This window comes from Pelophylax lessonae (genome assembly GCF_965119305.1).
Source record: "Pelophylax lessonae genome assembly, chromosome: 3".
Classification (NCBI taxonomy): Eukaryota; Metazoa; Chordata; class Amphibia; order Anura; family Ranidae; genus Pelophylax; species Pelophylax lessonae.
In genome coordinates, this window is record NC_138770.1 from 211965870 (window position 1) to 211982908 (window position 17039).

Genomic DNA, 17039 nt, shown 5'->3' on the forward strand with positions numbered 1-17039 from the left:
CCTGAACTTGCAGAGGGCTTGATGTAGGGCATTGAGGGTGAAGCAGTGCAGGGAAACAGGAATAAGGAAGCCACCTGCCTTGCTGACCCAGAGTGAGAGACCAGAGACATGGAAGCAAGGATGGATGGATCATTTGCAGGAGCTGTTAGTTTTGTATTAAAAATGGTTGAGCCAGAGGAATGCTGAGGCTACAGCAGTGTTTGTTAGGACCAGAGGTGTGCTGGGGATGCAGCAGTGTTTGTAAGACCAGAGGTGTTCTGGGGATGCAGTGAGAGGCAGTCTCAGTCTCCTGGTCTTTTGGCTCAGCTGCTCTCAATGTTTTACACCTGCATGAAGCAGCTCTCAATGTTTTACACCTGCATGAATCCGCCTGCAAACTGGGGGTTCTGGGGTGTGCAGGCTGAGTGGATTGTTAAAATAAACAATAAAACAATGCCAATGTTTTTGTGACCCACCCCCCTTGGCCTGCGCCCCTGGCGGTTGCCTGTCATGCCAACCCCTTGCTATGCCTGTTTACATAAAGGGTCAATTATGGTTTAGCTTATAATTTTGTTACATGATTACATTTTAGCAGACAATATATTGTGAAATGCCATACCTGAGTAAAACTCTCCTCCAGGAAATCCTCATCCTGGCTTGGATCAACCGACACTGAGCCCTCTGCCGATGTAGAAGGCAGTGTTGAAATTGACGGCCTGGATTCCATGGTGTCTGCCAGGAATCGCATGTTATCATAGTACCACAGCCGTGGTACATATACATTCCGTGCACCTGCTCCAGACTGGGTGGACTCCTCTATTTTTTTTAACTCCCGCCTGTAGGCAGTGCGAATACTGTTTATTTTTTTGCGTATATACTCAAAATTTGCCCCAGGACAGACGGGCTTGTAGAAGGCCACCAAATGTTCCATGGCCTGTTTTTTGAGTTTTTTATTTTTATAATCTGCGGACTTCACTTGCCACAAACACGGCAGTTGCCTGAACTCATCAATAAAACTTAATAGAAAGTTGTGGCTGGTGTAATTGTCCACCATATTGCAGGACAGTATATGCCTGCAAGACACAAAACAACACAAAACATATTAAAATAGCATGTATTTTGGCACATAATAAAGATATTCCTAATAAAAGCTGTATAGGGCCCAAAACACACACTTTCTATTAAAAGAGTCGTACCTTTGTTTGTGGGGAAAAGTCGTGATTCGCCGCTCGATCGTGCTCCAACTCTCGATATGTCCGCTAGCGAATCGTCGGCCGAACGATCTGGCGTCCTTTAAATACAGCGCAGGCGTCAACTCCTCCTCCAGTGGCGGGCTTGTGCAGGGGTGTGTACGTGCCGAAGATCAGGCCTACATGCGACACTCACACCTGAAGCAGTGGAAAAATCTTGTAATCAAGAATAATGTCTCAACAATCTGGGAGCTCAATTAGTGTGGGCCGAAGTGATTGGGCCACCCGAAAATCAAGGGCTACACCCATGTCAAAGCCAGAAATGGTGGAGATGGTCTCCATTTTAGAAAAAATGGACTATGATGGCAAGTTGGCAAATTACGATCGGCCCAATGCCAGGAAAGATGGCATCATGGATAAGGTGGTGGCCTGTTTGGTAAAAAAATTCGGTGTGGAGCGATCGAAAGATCAGATTCGTAAACGGTGGTCTGACCTGAAACACCGTGAGCAGGATCAGCTTTCCCAAATCCATCGGATTTTGAAAAAAAGTAAGTTTTTTTTTTTTTTTTTTTTTTTAATCATGCAATATGTTTTTTATAATTTTGTGTATGTTGTATTAACATGTCTAGATTATAATGTCTATGTAAAAAGTTAGATTACTCATTTTAGTTGTCATGTCGTGATTTGATCGATCTATTGTTGATGTTTTAGTATATGACATTAAAAGTCAGGAAGCCATAGTTAAAAATATATGTATTGTGTTGCAACGAACGTTCTTTCCTGCACGAATCTTCTCAGCAAACATTCCTATTAATCACAGATTATTATTAAAACCTTTAAATAGGAGAAAAACGTAAACTCCGTGCCAAACAATGGGAAAGGAGGAGGAGAGGTTTGGCAGCTCCATCGGCAGTTGTGGAAGAAGAGGAGGACATGGGCCCAGATGGTGGCACAGATTCGACTAAAGGTAATTGGTTCCTATGCACTGTCAAACATTAATGTACCATATTTTTCGTAGATAACCATGTACATGTCTTCATATTTGTTACTAAAAGAGCTATCAAGCAGGGCACCATGTCCTAACAAATGTACCTCTTGTGACTTTTATGATATGGCCAATGTTTTGTATTATGTAGATGAAGACATTATGCCTGAGGTGATTCTGGTGGAGCCAACAAGTGACCAGACACCAGAGCAACAAGAAGGTTGGTAGTCACAGATTTTTGTGTAGTGGGATCATAGAAATATGTGTATTTGCAATGATTGTTTAACCTTATATTCTTGTATTCCCTTACAAATTTACATTGCAGATGTTGCGTCATGCCAGGATGTGGCATCCCCAGCCATGTCAGAACCCCGATCTCCTGGCAACTTGGCAAGCAACGTGGAAGCCACTTCCGAAACTGTGGAGGAACCAGGACCAAGTGTCCAAGAGCCAATTGTGTGCCCACGTAGGTTTTTTCAGAATGATTTTTATCAGTGTTATTTTTAGCCTCCAATTTACAACACTAGTTCCCTATGGGAGCCTCTTTATTTGAATGGAAGTCGCACCGTAAGTCGGATCAGGATGCTCTGACTTGCTGGGCCACTTGCGTTGTGAAGATTTTTGAGGGGGAACTACACCAAAAAATTGAAGAACCCACCGTGGGTGTCCCCCCAAGTTCACAACCAGGCCTTTTGTGTGTGGTATTGAGTTTGAGGGTATGCCCACAACAAAAAGACAGCGTGGGTTACCCCCAAAACCCCTACCAGACCCTTATACAAGCATGCAGCTTGTCAGGCCAGGAAAGAGAACGAGCAAGCGGAACAAACACCCCCTGGACCACAGCAGGACACATGCCCTCAACATGGGGGGGTTTTGTTGCTTTGGGCCAGGGGGCCTCTGCACCGCACACCCAAAAGCACCTTACTCCCATGTAGAGGAGGACAAGAGCCTCATCCCCACAACCCTGTCTGGTGGTTTTGGGGGGTCATGCGGCCAGGGGGTTCCTAGGACTTTGGAAGCAACCTTCAACAAAGGGTGGCCCCCAGATCCCGGACACCAATCACTGTGTGAATGGGTATGGGGTACATAGTACCCCTACACATTAACCACATAAATGGAAGTGTATGTGAATAACGACAGGAGACGTTTATGAAATGTTCTTAAATATCTTCATCCGGTCTTCTCCACTCTGCTCTTTGGATCTTCTCCTCTCCACTCTTCTGCTGTGCAATCTTCTGCTCTTATGTTGTCTGCTCTTTTGCCTTAGGTTCTGCTTCTTCCTCCTGTCCTCATCTGATGCTGTTGCCGTGCATTCTGCCCGTCTCTGGTCTCTGCAGCTTAATATATATACATTACGACCATGCCCTCACAATGACGTCATCATGCGTTCACACCCCTAATGAATATATAGTAAGCTCAGGAGACCGGCAGAATCATCAGCAACAGGATCAGAGGAGGACAGGAGGAAGAAGAAGAGCCTAGGGCAAAAGAGCATAAGAACAGGGTAGGTATTAACTTGAGAGTAATTAAAAATAACCTGGACACCAAATGTTTCTCTATTATGACCTCATGTAGGTGATTCACATTGACTCAGTTGTATATTTTTTTACAGATCATGATTTACCTACTTGCACTTTAGCAAAACTAACCCGTGAGGCACTCCAATGTTGCTCAGACCTCGAGCAAATCAAGGAAACAGCAACGGCATTGCAATCAAAAGTGCGAGATTTTGTCGACATGATTGCCAAATTTTAAAAAGTTTTTTTTTATGTTTTTATTGGTTCCTTTTCTTACAAAAGTTTTGTAATATTTTATGATATTTTGATGGCACTCAGTTGTTAAGAGTGTACCCACGTTTGGGAAAAAAAATTGAAAACACACTAACCCTAACCCTAACCCTAACCCTAACCCTAACCCTGTGAATGTTTTAAAAAAAAAATTTTGTACATTCAACAATGTGTGTTCCATTCTTTATTTGACTTTCCTTGGGGGGTCGAGATCTAAAGCTGTGTAAAGAAGCATTACATGTATGATGGCTGTCCTATTCCCATATTTACATGTTAATGACAGCATTTTGGACACTGCCATATGCGAGTTGCTGGAGGTGGCAATGAAATGTTAAAGATCCCAACCGTTTATACGCATATCACAGTGCGATCTGACATTTCATACAGGATTGGATCATACAAGTGTGAACGACTGTGCAATCCTATCCTGATGCAGCTGAATAAATGCATCATGTGCGACTTTTGTGCGAGTGTTGTGCGAATTGAGACATACACTTTGTATGGCTACATTCACACTGAACACGCACACAAGTCGCACATGACCCTTTATTTCTGATGTATCAGGATTGGATGGCACAGTTCTTCAGACTTGTGTAATACAATCCTGTGGAAAAAGTAAGTGTCGGGTCACCCTTATGCGATGCAGGAAGGATGCAAAGTCGCAGACTTCCCGCATTGCATAAGTTTGACTCAACACTCAAGGTACTAGCAGTCCTAGTATTCAATATGGCATTGATATTGGCAGTAGAAATCAGTGTAGGGAGATCAGTGTAATCTATAGTGTATTGCTTTTTCGTTGCTCTAGTTCACTTTCCATTACTTATATATATATAACACTTTGAGATGAACAATGATCAAGTTTTACATAACACTGACATATCCTAACATTGGTGGGCAGTGAGAAGGATGTAATAAATGAACACAACATAACAGGTGTAGGTACGTTGTTAATACCCTAATGTATTATATTAAATATATAGTATGGGCAACTTCTGGACAAGAACCACCAATGTAAGGTGACATTAGATGAACCTTGGGTGTGACCTAGTTCTCAATGTGACAGGGTTTGTGTACATTTTGTGGGGTGCAGAAGGCCCTTGTATTTACACCACTGGCTCAAAAATAACACATGGCCATCATCACTTTGGATCAGCTGGTGAGAGACTACAGTCAAGAAACACACTGATGAATGTATTAACCCTTCCAAAGTCACACATATATAACACATGATTAACCCTAATAATTGTGTTTGGCATATGTGCCCAAATGATTAGAATCCACAATACAGAATCATTGCAATTTTTTTTTTATGTGTGGAAAAATAAGATATCTCTCACATTTATCTTGTGTGTCCAATCTTTAACAAGATTAATGGGTGTGTGACAGTGATTGCTGCCAGGACACAGCTCCTCTCCCCACGAAATAGTCCAGATATTCCTGGCGGATCTGACGGGCCCTGTGTGATGCCAATGCTGACCGTCCAACTTCCATTGACGTCATGGACTCCACTTGGTTAGAAGGTTGGGCCTCTCCACTTGTACCTGGCATAGCAGGGTCAGTATCCAGTTGCTGCAATACATAATTTTGTGCATTCCTGCGTAGGAAGTTGTGCAAAATGCAGCAACACAAGACCACATTATCCACTTTGTACAGTGCCAGGTTTATGGACGTCAGGAATATCCGGAACCGGTTGGCCATTATCCCGAAGGCATTCTCCACAACTCTGCGAGCTCTGGACAACCGGTAGTTGTAAATCCTTTGGTCGGGGGTGAGGTTCCTCTGAGGGTAGGGCTTCATGAGATGCTCCCCAAGCGCAAAAGCCTCATCTGCGATAAACACAAAGCTCATACCCTCAACAGTTTGCTCCCTGGATGGCAGGTTCAGAGTGCCGTTCTTTAGACGACGAGCGAACTCCATCTGATCAATAACTCCCCCATCCGAATTGCGGCCATTTTTGCCAATATCCAAATAAATAAACTCATAGTTTGCATTAACTATGGCTAGCATGACTATACTAAAAAAACCTTTATAATTATAATAAAATGTGCCGGAATTCGGAGGGGGGACAATGCGGACGTGCTTCCCATCAATAGCACCCCCACAATTGGGAAAATTCCACTTCTCCAGAAATTGATCAGAAATCTCCAGCCATTGCTCTGCGTTTGAAGGAAACTGTGGGGAAAAAAAAAAAAAAAAAATTAGTGCTTGAGCACATCACATTATGAATTACACACACAGTTGTCTGTTCAATGCTTATGCAACTTGCTAAAAAAATAAACAACAGGAAGGCAAAGGTTTGGATATGGGGATGTAATATCTACATACATTTATTTTCAACCTCCTATTGTTCTTATATTGTAAAGGGCCATACACACTAGAAGATTCTCTGAAGACTTTTTCGTGCAGATTTACCTTTTCTATGTAGTGCAAGGGCCTACCAGATTGCATAGGATTTGAAAGTGTTTGTTGGACCTCATATTATTTGGTTTTGGTAAATCGGAAGGATAAATTGTTCTGACAATCTTCTAGTGTGTATGGCCCATTATACTCACCAGCTAGAGCTGAGATTTACAAACTACGGCCATCCAGCTGTTGCAGAGCTACACATCCCATGAGGCCTTGTAATTCTCTGACATTCACAGACATGACTAGGCATGATGGAAATTGAAGTTCGTGAACAACTGGTGGGCCATAGTTTGAAGACCTCTGAACTTGAGCTTTGGTATATGCTGACTTGGAGATTTAGCATGCGGGTGGGGGATGGGTAAGTAAAACTGGGCATTTATACATCAATAAGGGCTTGTGGTCAGTGAAGGTTTTAACATCATTACATAAACATACAGAATCATAGGTGGGAATAGATGGACTGATGTATTTTAGATAAATCATTAACTAGGTACTAAAACATTGGCCAAGGAATAATTGTTTGAGGGAAAGCAATAAAATTAGATAAATTCGACATACTGTTAACAGGCAATGCGTTTAGGGACACATAGGAGAGAATGGTGGGGTGGTTAGTGGGTAATTTTACAAATGGTTAAAGATAATCTACATCTTTACTACTATGTGCATGCGGACAGAGGGTAGTTTACAAATAATGGCCTGTGTCAATTGCTGTACATCCAAAAACATCATAATTCGGGTGAAACTAGTAATACATGTAATGTAATGTAAAAAATCAAACATACCTTGATATAGTCCTTCTGCAAGACCTTGATGATGGCAGAGCAGGTCTCAGGGATGATGATACCAAGAGCTTGGGGGGAGATGCCTGTGGTGAACTTCAGATCCTGCAGGCTTCTCCCTGTTGCAAGATACCTCAACGTCGCAATTAACCTTTGCTCAGGAGTAATTGCAAGCCGCATACAAGTATCCTGCTTCAGAATATAGGGGGACACCAGGGCAAGAAGACGGTAAAAGATGGGATCCGTCATCCTCAAATAATTCCTGAAGTCATCAGGATTATTTTCCTGGAGCTCCCTCAGCAAGGACATATGAGAAAATTGATCACGGTTAAGCAACCAATTTTTCGTCCAGGAGGTCCGCTTCTTCTTCCTATTGCTCGTACGTCGTCTCAGAGCCAAAACTCCAACACTAACGACAGCAACGGACGAATTCACGGTCGCCATAATAAATTCTCGAACGATGTCTCGGAAAATAGCGAAATGTCGTCAACCAAACAAATGCTACCGAAATCAGCGCGAGATGCCCAGAAGGGTCACGGCCAAACACTCACTTCCTCTTTTGTAGCGGCGAACGTGCGTGGAACGTAGTGACGTCATTTTCTGTCGGCAGACAAATGTCCTGGGCAAGTTTTGAGCACTTTTCAACAGACAAACAACAAACACACCAGCCGCGAACATTTGTAGGACGTTCTGTCGGCCGATGATCGGTACGTGTGTACGGGGCTTTACACCCGCTGCTCTGCTATCTGATCCGATCCTGTCCGTGAAATCCAGACGGATGGAAACAGAAAAAATGCTGTGCGAGCATGTTAACATTAACAATATAAGGTGATAGTACACAAAATGTATTTGTGTTTTTTCTTTTCCTTAATTATTGGCTAGGTTTAACATCTTCTGCATGCTACCAAACCTAAGAGCTAATTAGGGAAAATAATACTGTTGTACATTTTTGTAAAACAATATGTGTGATGTAAATGATGAATGGAGCCTTAACCACTTAAGCCCCGGAAGATTTTACCTCCTTCCTGACCAGGCCCTATTTTGCGTGACTTTAACGGACAATTGTGCAGTCGTGCGATGCTGTACCCAAATTAAATTGACGTCCTTTTTTTCCCACAAACAGAGCTTTCTTTTGGTGGTATTTGATCACCTGTGCGATTTTTACTGTTTGCGCTATAAACAAAAAAAGAGCCACAATTTTGAAAAAATAACAATATTTTTCAAATTTTTTTATATGAAATTCCCCCCAAAAAATGTAAAAATCAAATTTTTTTTAACATTTTAGGCCAATTTGTTTTCTGCTACATATGTTTGGTAAAAAAAATTGCAATAAGCGTATTTTGATTGGTTTGCGCAAAAGTTATTGCGTTTACTAACTAAGGGAAAATTTCTGTCATTTTTGGTGTTTTTTTTTTTTAACGAGTAATGGCGACGATCTGCGCCATTGCGGCGGACAGATCGGACCCTTGACTGACATTTTTGACACTTTTTTACAGTAATCAGTGCTATACATATGCACTGTTACTGTAAAAATGACATTGGCAGGGAAGGGGTTAACTTTATTGGTGATGCAGAGGTTAAGTGTGTCCCTAGGGGCGTGCTTCTTACTGTAAAGGGGTGTGGCTAGTGATGTAACCACAGAGACATATGATCCTACATAGCAGGATCGTATGATCTCTGCAGTTAGATCAGGGAGAATGACAGGCGGCTTTGTTTACATCAGCCGCCTGCCTTTTTCCCTCTGCAGCGGACGATCGTGAGTGACCGGCGGACATCGGGTCCGCGGGTCACACGCGCAGACATGTTAGGGAATGAGCAGGAGCGAGCCTCCGGCAGCGCACGCTCGCCCCCTAGAGGCTCTCCGGCGAGCGACGTAGTACTACGTCACTTTGCCTGTATGGGGCTGACCGCCGCAGTAAATAGTTGTGCGGAGGTCGGCAAGTGGTTAAGCCGACCATAGCCGGTCTGAATCTCGGCCAGTCCCTGCTGAACTAGCCAAGATTTAAACCATTTATGGTCGGCTTATGGTACCCAAGTCAACTTTGATACAACCAGCATATTGGATTTTCAGAATGCAATTATTGCCAGCGGCTATAACCACTAGCAATAATCACTGCTTTCACCGGGCAGGGCCTGCTTCCCATGCCTTCCCCCTACACATACAGAATAGCTTAGCGGGAGGGATTCCTCCATCAACACTGACTGTGTTAATGCAGAAATCTATTGAATTTCTTCCCTGCAAGGAAATACAATTTGTATAATCTATGGCCTGTCTTAACCACTTAACCCCCGGAAGATTTTACCCCCTTCCTGACCAGGGGTTTTTTTGCGATTTTTTACTTCGTGACTTTAACGGACAACTGCGCGGTCATGCGACACTGTACCTAAACGAATTTGACGTCCTTTTTTTCCCACAAACAGAGCTTTCTTTTGGTGGTATTTGATCACCTGTGCGATTTTTACTTTTTGTGCTATAAACAAAAAAAGAGCGTAAATTTTGCAAAAATAACAATATTTTTCACATTTTTTATATGAAATTCCCCCCCCAAAAAATGTAAAACATAGTAGAACCGTATGATCAGTGTTTCAGTGCCCCGTGAACGAGCCGTGGCGGGCGCGCGCTCGCCCGCTATAGGCTCACAAGGAAGTGACAGGCAAGCGACGTAGATCTACTTCACTCTGCCTGGCCGGGGCTGACCGCCGCAGTAAATAGTCGTGCGGCGGTCGGCAACCGGTTAACCTGGCCATACATTATACAATTTTCTTATTCATTTCCCTTTAGATTTACTTTCTATTATGAAGTCCAAGGGCCTGCCTGATTACATACCAATTGAAAGTGTTTAGGTCTGACCTCATATTATATGGATTAGTAAATCTAAAGGAAAATTGTACAATACAGTTGTATAATGTATGGCCAGCTTTAGAAGTCTGTCTGAATGTGACATGAGATGAACTCAGAAATAGGCAAGAAGGAAGAGGAATCCCCAGTGTAGACTGACGAAGTAGAACAGGAAAAGATTCCAACAGAGGGTGACTTAAAGCTTTAACATTCTTGCTCTAGCATTACTATTAGGTTATTAAGTTACAATAATAAAAGAAAATAAACCATTCTCTTTGAAAAGATTTCCACTGCATGTTCCCATAAGCTACCTTCCAAATGGAAAATGGGAAAAGATGATAACAATGTAAGCAAATGTAATTATCTCTCCTCTGTGTCCACTTATTCTCTCTATTTTAGGTATGTTGGCATGTTAGCTATGAGACTCTTTGCATTTTATATATAGATTAGTGCTGTATTGTAGATTATTGTAAATCTAATCTTATTTAAACAGCTGTGCATTTATGAGCATAGTTGTTCTGTTGACTCTTGAAAGCTATTTCTTTTCTTCTTTTTTTTTTACTTGCTAAAGCTAGTATTTTGGTTTACACATGTAAAGCACTACACAGCCAGATGGATGACACATATAGCTTCTAATTAGACAATTCATCTTTCTGGTTCAGCAGTTCAAAATCCAATGTCACCTTCTCACCATCAGTCACCACAGTTGGCAACAAAACATAATTATCAGTTCTGTCCGGTAAGTAGGGTAGTGGTCCATGAAAGGGGTAAAGCTGACCAAGGAAGCAGTAATGTTACAGAAGGAAATAGTGAAGTAATCTTGCTAAATAGCAGAGGTGGGTTTAGCACAACAGTAGCTGGCTAAAGTAACAAATCCTTTGACAGTTTAAACCTTAAAGTGGCTAGAAACCTCTGGCCTGAAATATGACCAGTGCATATTCCTTTATAGTGTGTACTTGTCTCCATTAAGAGCACTACCTGTCAGTTCTGTCTGCTGCTTCCTTCCTGACACCAAGAGAAAAATGGTGACAGGGGAGAGACCACCTTAGCTGATTGACAACCACAACTCTATTCCTGTGTGATGTGTGAAGAAAGGGGGCTGTCAAAGCTCTCTTCACTGAGATCTGCCGAGTGGAACTTCAGCTCTCTGTCCTTTGTTTTTTTGACAGCTCAAATAAGTTATATATATCTATATTCCAGACTTTGAATGGATGCAGAGAAAAAAAAGACTGCAGATCAATAGGTAAAACTTATGTAGGTGGATTTGTTTAATCTCTGTGTATCACCTGAGGCCAGCCCCTTCCCAGGGTATGTGTAAGGGATTACAACCACTTTGAACGTATATATATATATATATATATATATATATATGTACTTCTACAGTATAGTATCTTTTTGCCTGGGGTACAGCTCTAATACCCTGGACCATGGGTGCTCAACTTGTGTCCCTCCAGCTGTTGAGGAACTACAAGTCCCATGAGGCAATGCAAGGCTGATAGTTAGTGTGACTACCAAAGGCAAAGGCATGATGGGGCTTGTAATTCTGCAACAGCTGGAGGGCCATAGGTTGAGCACTCATGCCCTAGACCAGTGATAGCAAACCTTGGCACCCCAGATATTTTGGACCTACATTTCAAAGGATTTTTATGCACTCTGCAGTGTAGTTGAGCATCATGGCAAATGTAGTTCCAAAACATCTGGGGATGTCAAGGTTTGCCATCACTGCCCTAGACTATAGTAAGCAATGAAAATACAAGAAGGCCTAAAATAAGGGGAAACACTATATTACCAATAAGGGTGAAGGTTAGTGGAGGCTAATGGAGTATAAATAACAGATAACTCTAGGTAGCCTGTTCTTTTCTTCAGCCCCACTATCCTGTCTTATGTCCTGTACCTTATCCGACATCTGGAACTAATGGAGCATCAAAGCATAAGAGTGATATGTAAAATATACACAGAGGAGCTGAGACTCAGGGCCAAGGGGGTGCAGATAAACTTGTAAAGATGTGCTGGTATGCACAGAATACCTGCATATTATGGCAAACCTTTTTGAGTTTGTCCTACTCATATGCTCTCTGTTCCCACTGCATTACCACAGTTGTCATCTTCTCCAACACTTCTTCTACACATCTCCCAAGAGTCTTCTTTTTTTGACTATTGAGCAGCCAGTGATAGTGCAACTCCTGCAAAGGCTCCATGGAGTTGCAGCATCATGGGCAAGGCACTTGGCTCAACTCCTTGGCATTATAAAGATGACACTTAAATCAGCTCTTTAGCATTTTAAAGATGGCAAGCTAATGATCTTTTTAGCAGAAGCGAATTACAAAGTCTGTTTTACCAAAAACTCTGTCTACTATCATTTTTTTCTAAATCCAAATACACTTTAACAAATAGTTGCTTTGTAAATATGGTTATGTTAAAGAAAGATTCAAACATAAGCATTTAGAAAATGTACTAATCCTCTCATTATTACCTAGATCCTGCCAGCATCTAGATATATCTTTGCATTTGAAAGAGTTAATCTTGATTCCCTTTTCTCTTTTGACCTTTGAGGCCTGAAACACGAGTTAGAGACATGTTATCTGTAATAGGGACAGCAATAATCCAATTATCATGACTCATGCTGCATCAACTATAAAATTCAGCGGTGCACACAATCATATTAAAGCTATAAATCTCAGGGATGATAGGAGGCTGCCTGACTCTGATACTTATAGAAGAGTAACGTTTAAAAATGATATGAGATGCAAAACATATTGTCAAGCACTGATGTGTATATAAAATGATAATGCTGAAATATAGTGTGTGTGGCCGGCTGCTCTATGTTTATGCATTAAAAGATAGGAGTTCATTTCATTTCATTCTTATTCGTATTTTTTATTTTCTCATATTAAAGTAATATTGTAAATGCTAGCAGGGCAAGGGAGTTGCTTGTTCACCGCTGTGCTTCTTTGCCATTTGTATTGATTTGTATCTGTATATGAGCAAGGATAAAGCTCCCCTTGACTATGTAGTGAATCTTTGTTCCCAGCAAGTTCAGAACCTGTATTCACAGAAAACCCCAGAGAGAATACACTGGACTGCATCCATTCATTGTTTGCTCAGACACAATGACCAAAACTCACAGTGACTAAATATCACTGTTAAAATAAAACAGACACTTAGCAGGATAGAAGTTTTGTGGTTTGCTATTAAATGACACCTGATACAGTTTAAAAATATATTTTTATTTTTGTTGAGCATTGATTTTATTACTTACAGGTGCTGTTGCAACAATATAGTCTTGTTTTTCGAACAAATCATTAGTTTCTAACAATATGATATAAAAATAAAATTTTTAGAGCTTGCTCGGATGTAAATATGCACAGATATCGACTATCCAGCTTTTAAAGTATGTGAACTTTTAACATTCAGAAAAGTTTCTCTGTGCTGGGTCATAAATGTGATTCAGGGATTCTCTTCCGAGGTGCCTGGAGCATGAGTCTATAGCCAAGGCATGGAATTGCGGTGTGTAATCTGCCTTTTTCAGCTATGTAGAAAACATGCCTATGTGTAAGCCCACTGAGTTGAGAAAGACACTGGGGACACTGGGCCTATTACAAACACAATAGCTAGATGTTTTTTTTTTTTAAAAAACACAGAACTCTTTCAACCATAGCCAGCAATAACAAAGTGAAAACAAAAGAAAAGAAAATGTAATTAAATAAAAATAACCATGCTTATTAAAATAAATTAAAGCCACATTTCATAAACCCTAGTTTAATAGACTGCAAGCCAAGAAGAGGTTTTTTTTTTAAATGACGTATTTCTTATATGAACAAAAGAACATTTGGTGTAAAGCAGAACCCAGTACATTTTGTTGCCACGTAATGTACCCAAACAACATCAGCATTTAACACATACTTCTGGATGAAAGGAACATACATACTCATCAAAAAGGATGGGCTTTATGTTTGAGTCGAACATACGTTCGACTCGAACATCGGGTGTTTGCTGAACACGCAAACACCTGGGGCTTATCGCAGTGCATTAAGTGCTTGTGTTTGACCAAAGCATGCACCTGATCTGTATGCTTTGGCCAATCACAGCACAATGTCAAAGCCATGATTGGCCATGTCAAGCTGACCAATATTTACCATAGATACCAATGAGCACTGAAAGCTGAAAATTGGTCTAGGCAGGAAGGGGGTAAAAGTGCCCTGTATTTAAGTGGTTAAAGAGAACCCTATGACAGAATTTAAAAAAATGGTGTGGGGTCACCTCCAAAATCTTTGGGTCTGGAATAGATTTTAAGGGGAACTCCACGGAAACATTTTATGACGAGGGGTCCCCCCCAAATTCCACACCAGACCCTTATCCAAGCATGCCCCCTAGCAGGCCAGGAAAGGAGGGGGGACAAGCGAGTGCCCCCCGAACCATACCAGGCCGCTTGCCCTCAACATGGGGAGGGTGCTTTGGGCTGTGGTTGTGGGGGTTTGCAGGTGGGGGGCTTATCAGAATCTGGATTCCCCTTTAACAAAGGGGCCCCCAGATCCCGCTCCCCCTATGTGAACGGGTATCGGGTACATTGTACCCATACCCATTACCAAAAAAGTTTTAAAATTAACCACTTAACGTCTAGCCACGTAGACCTACGTCGGCTGACTTTAAGGGGTTATACCGGGATGATGCCTCTAGCTAGAGGCAACATCCCAGTACTGTTGTTTGAAGCCGACAGTTGGCTTTCCGTCGGTAATGACTGATGCGGCTCGGGAGCCGCTCAATCATTACCCGGGGGCGGGAGGGGACGCCCCCCCCTCCCGCCACCTTCCGTGGCTTCGCTCGGGGCTCCCGTCCCACCGGGAGCCCCGAGCACCCAGCCGGCATGTCCGCCGGCTGGATGGAGTCCCGATGAATGCCGAAAATGGCATTGATCGGGTCTCTGATGACGTAACCCGGAGGCGGCGTCCATGACGTCACTTCCGGGTTACTGTGCTGCAAAAGGCGGCATATTTGAAAAACGACTGTATGCAAAAATGCGGTTTTCGGGGTTTTGCATACAGGGAAGTGTAGTGGAGGGGTCTAGGGTCTTTTAGACCCTCGATCCCTCCATAAAGTGTACCTGTCACTACATATTGGTGTCACAAGGGATGTTTACATTGCTTGTGACAGCAATAAAAGTGATCATGTATGGTGTGAAAAATCGGCGCTAATTCAAATCATAAATAAATGTGATACACTCTGTGACAATAACGATGTCCACCACTGTGGATAGTGCTCTATATGATAAAACCTGATGCAAAAATGTTGAAGTAAAATCAATCCTCAATGTAAAACTGTAAAAGCGAGCCTATACACAAAAGATCTTCAGTGGATGACTCTGAAAAGACTGTGCATAAATAAAGTCCTCAAAAAAATAGTGTGTCAATCCCAAGGAAATATATATATATATATATATATATATATATATATATATATATATATAATGCAATCACAAAAGCAATGCAATAGATGAAAAAGGGTGATGATCAATATAATCGTTGATGACCGATATGTGATGAAAAAATTCCTAAAAATATTTCATAAAACAATTCATAAAAAAAGTTGTGTATAAAAATATAAGTGTCTGAGAAAATCCCACAGTGTCCAATATACAATCAAAGATGAATGAAATAAATCTTCAAAGGATCAACCAATCGTAAAATATAACATCAATAATCTGGATATCGATCCAATCTCCAACAAACAGGTGTGTAGTGGCCGCTTACCTCCCATACACACTATCTGCACATGTGTGTAATCCAAACAAGCCGATTGCTTTCCTTTGAACTGGGCTTCCGACCTCTCTCCTCTCTTGCAGGCATGTAATCACTGATGTTCACAGTAAATCGATCTCCCAATCCAGTAACGATCTTCAGCTGCACAATATGCTCACTCCAAGCCGTTCCGCCTCATAGGATATAAAATGAGACGCTCATGGTGCAGTAACTTCAAAACCAGTTTAATTACAATAAAAGATACACTTACAATCAAAAAGCAACAAACGAGCAAAAGCAATACACTGTAGAACCTCCGGCTACGGCCGTAAACACGGAGGTGACGTCACCCGGCTCTTCCCGACGCGCGTTGGGTCACTACCCACGTGACTTTATCAAGGATATCAATAAAAGTGATCAGATTTTTTTTTTTTAAAAACCTGTAATAAAATTAAAAAAAAAAGAAAAAATAAATAGGAAAAAAAAAATGTAGCCGCCCCTGTCACCGTTAGCTCGCACACAAAAAAAAACGTATACGCAAGTCGAGCCGCGAATGAAATCGCTATTCAAACCACACATTTGAGGTATCGCCGCGATCGCCAGAGCGTGGGAAATAATTAAAAAAAAGAGCTACACTCTAACTCTAAACTGGTAACCGTTAAATAAATTTTAAGCATCGCAGATTGAGATCTCTATTGACCGTAGTTTGTCGCCATCCCACGGGGGGGGCACAATTTTAAACCGTAACATGTTGGGTATCTATTTACTCGGTGTGACATCATCTTTCACAATATACAAAAAAAATGGGCTAACTTTACTGTTTAGTATTTTTTAAATGCAGTGAAATGTGATTTTTCAAATTTTTTCCAAAAAAATGGCGTTTTAAAGACCGCTGCGCAAATACCGCGTGACAAAAAAATTTTGCAGTGACCGACATTTTATTCTCCAGAGTCTTTGCTAAAAAAATATATATAATTTTTGGGGGTTTTAAGTAGTTTTCTAGCAAAAAATACTGGTTTTAACTTGTGAACAAAAAGTGTCAAAAATAGGCTTAGTAGTAAAGTGGTTAAAAAAAAAAAAAAAAACAGAACACAGTTTTTATTACAGGTCTTTTATTAAAAGAAAAAAAATAGTGTCCCTCAATGAAAATCTATCATCAATCACAACGTACGCCGGACCCAAAAAATAGAAAAAAAATAAAAAAACTTTGCCTCTTAGGAGGCTACTTCACCATATGCCCGATCTTTAGCTTTGACAATTCTTTTATAGGCAAGGGACGCACCGTCCCCTTCTGATGTCACGTGATGTCATGTGATGTCATAAAAGGGTGGTGCCACCA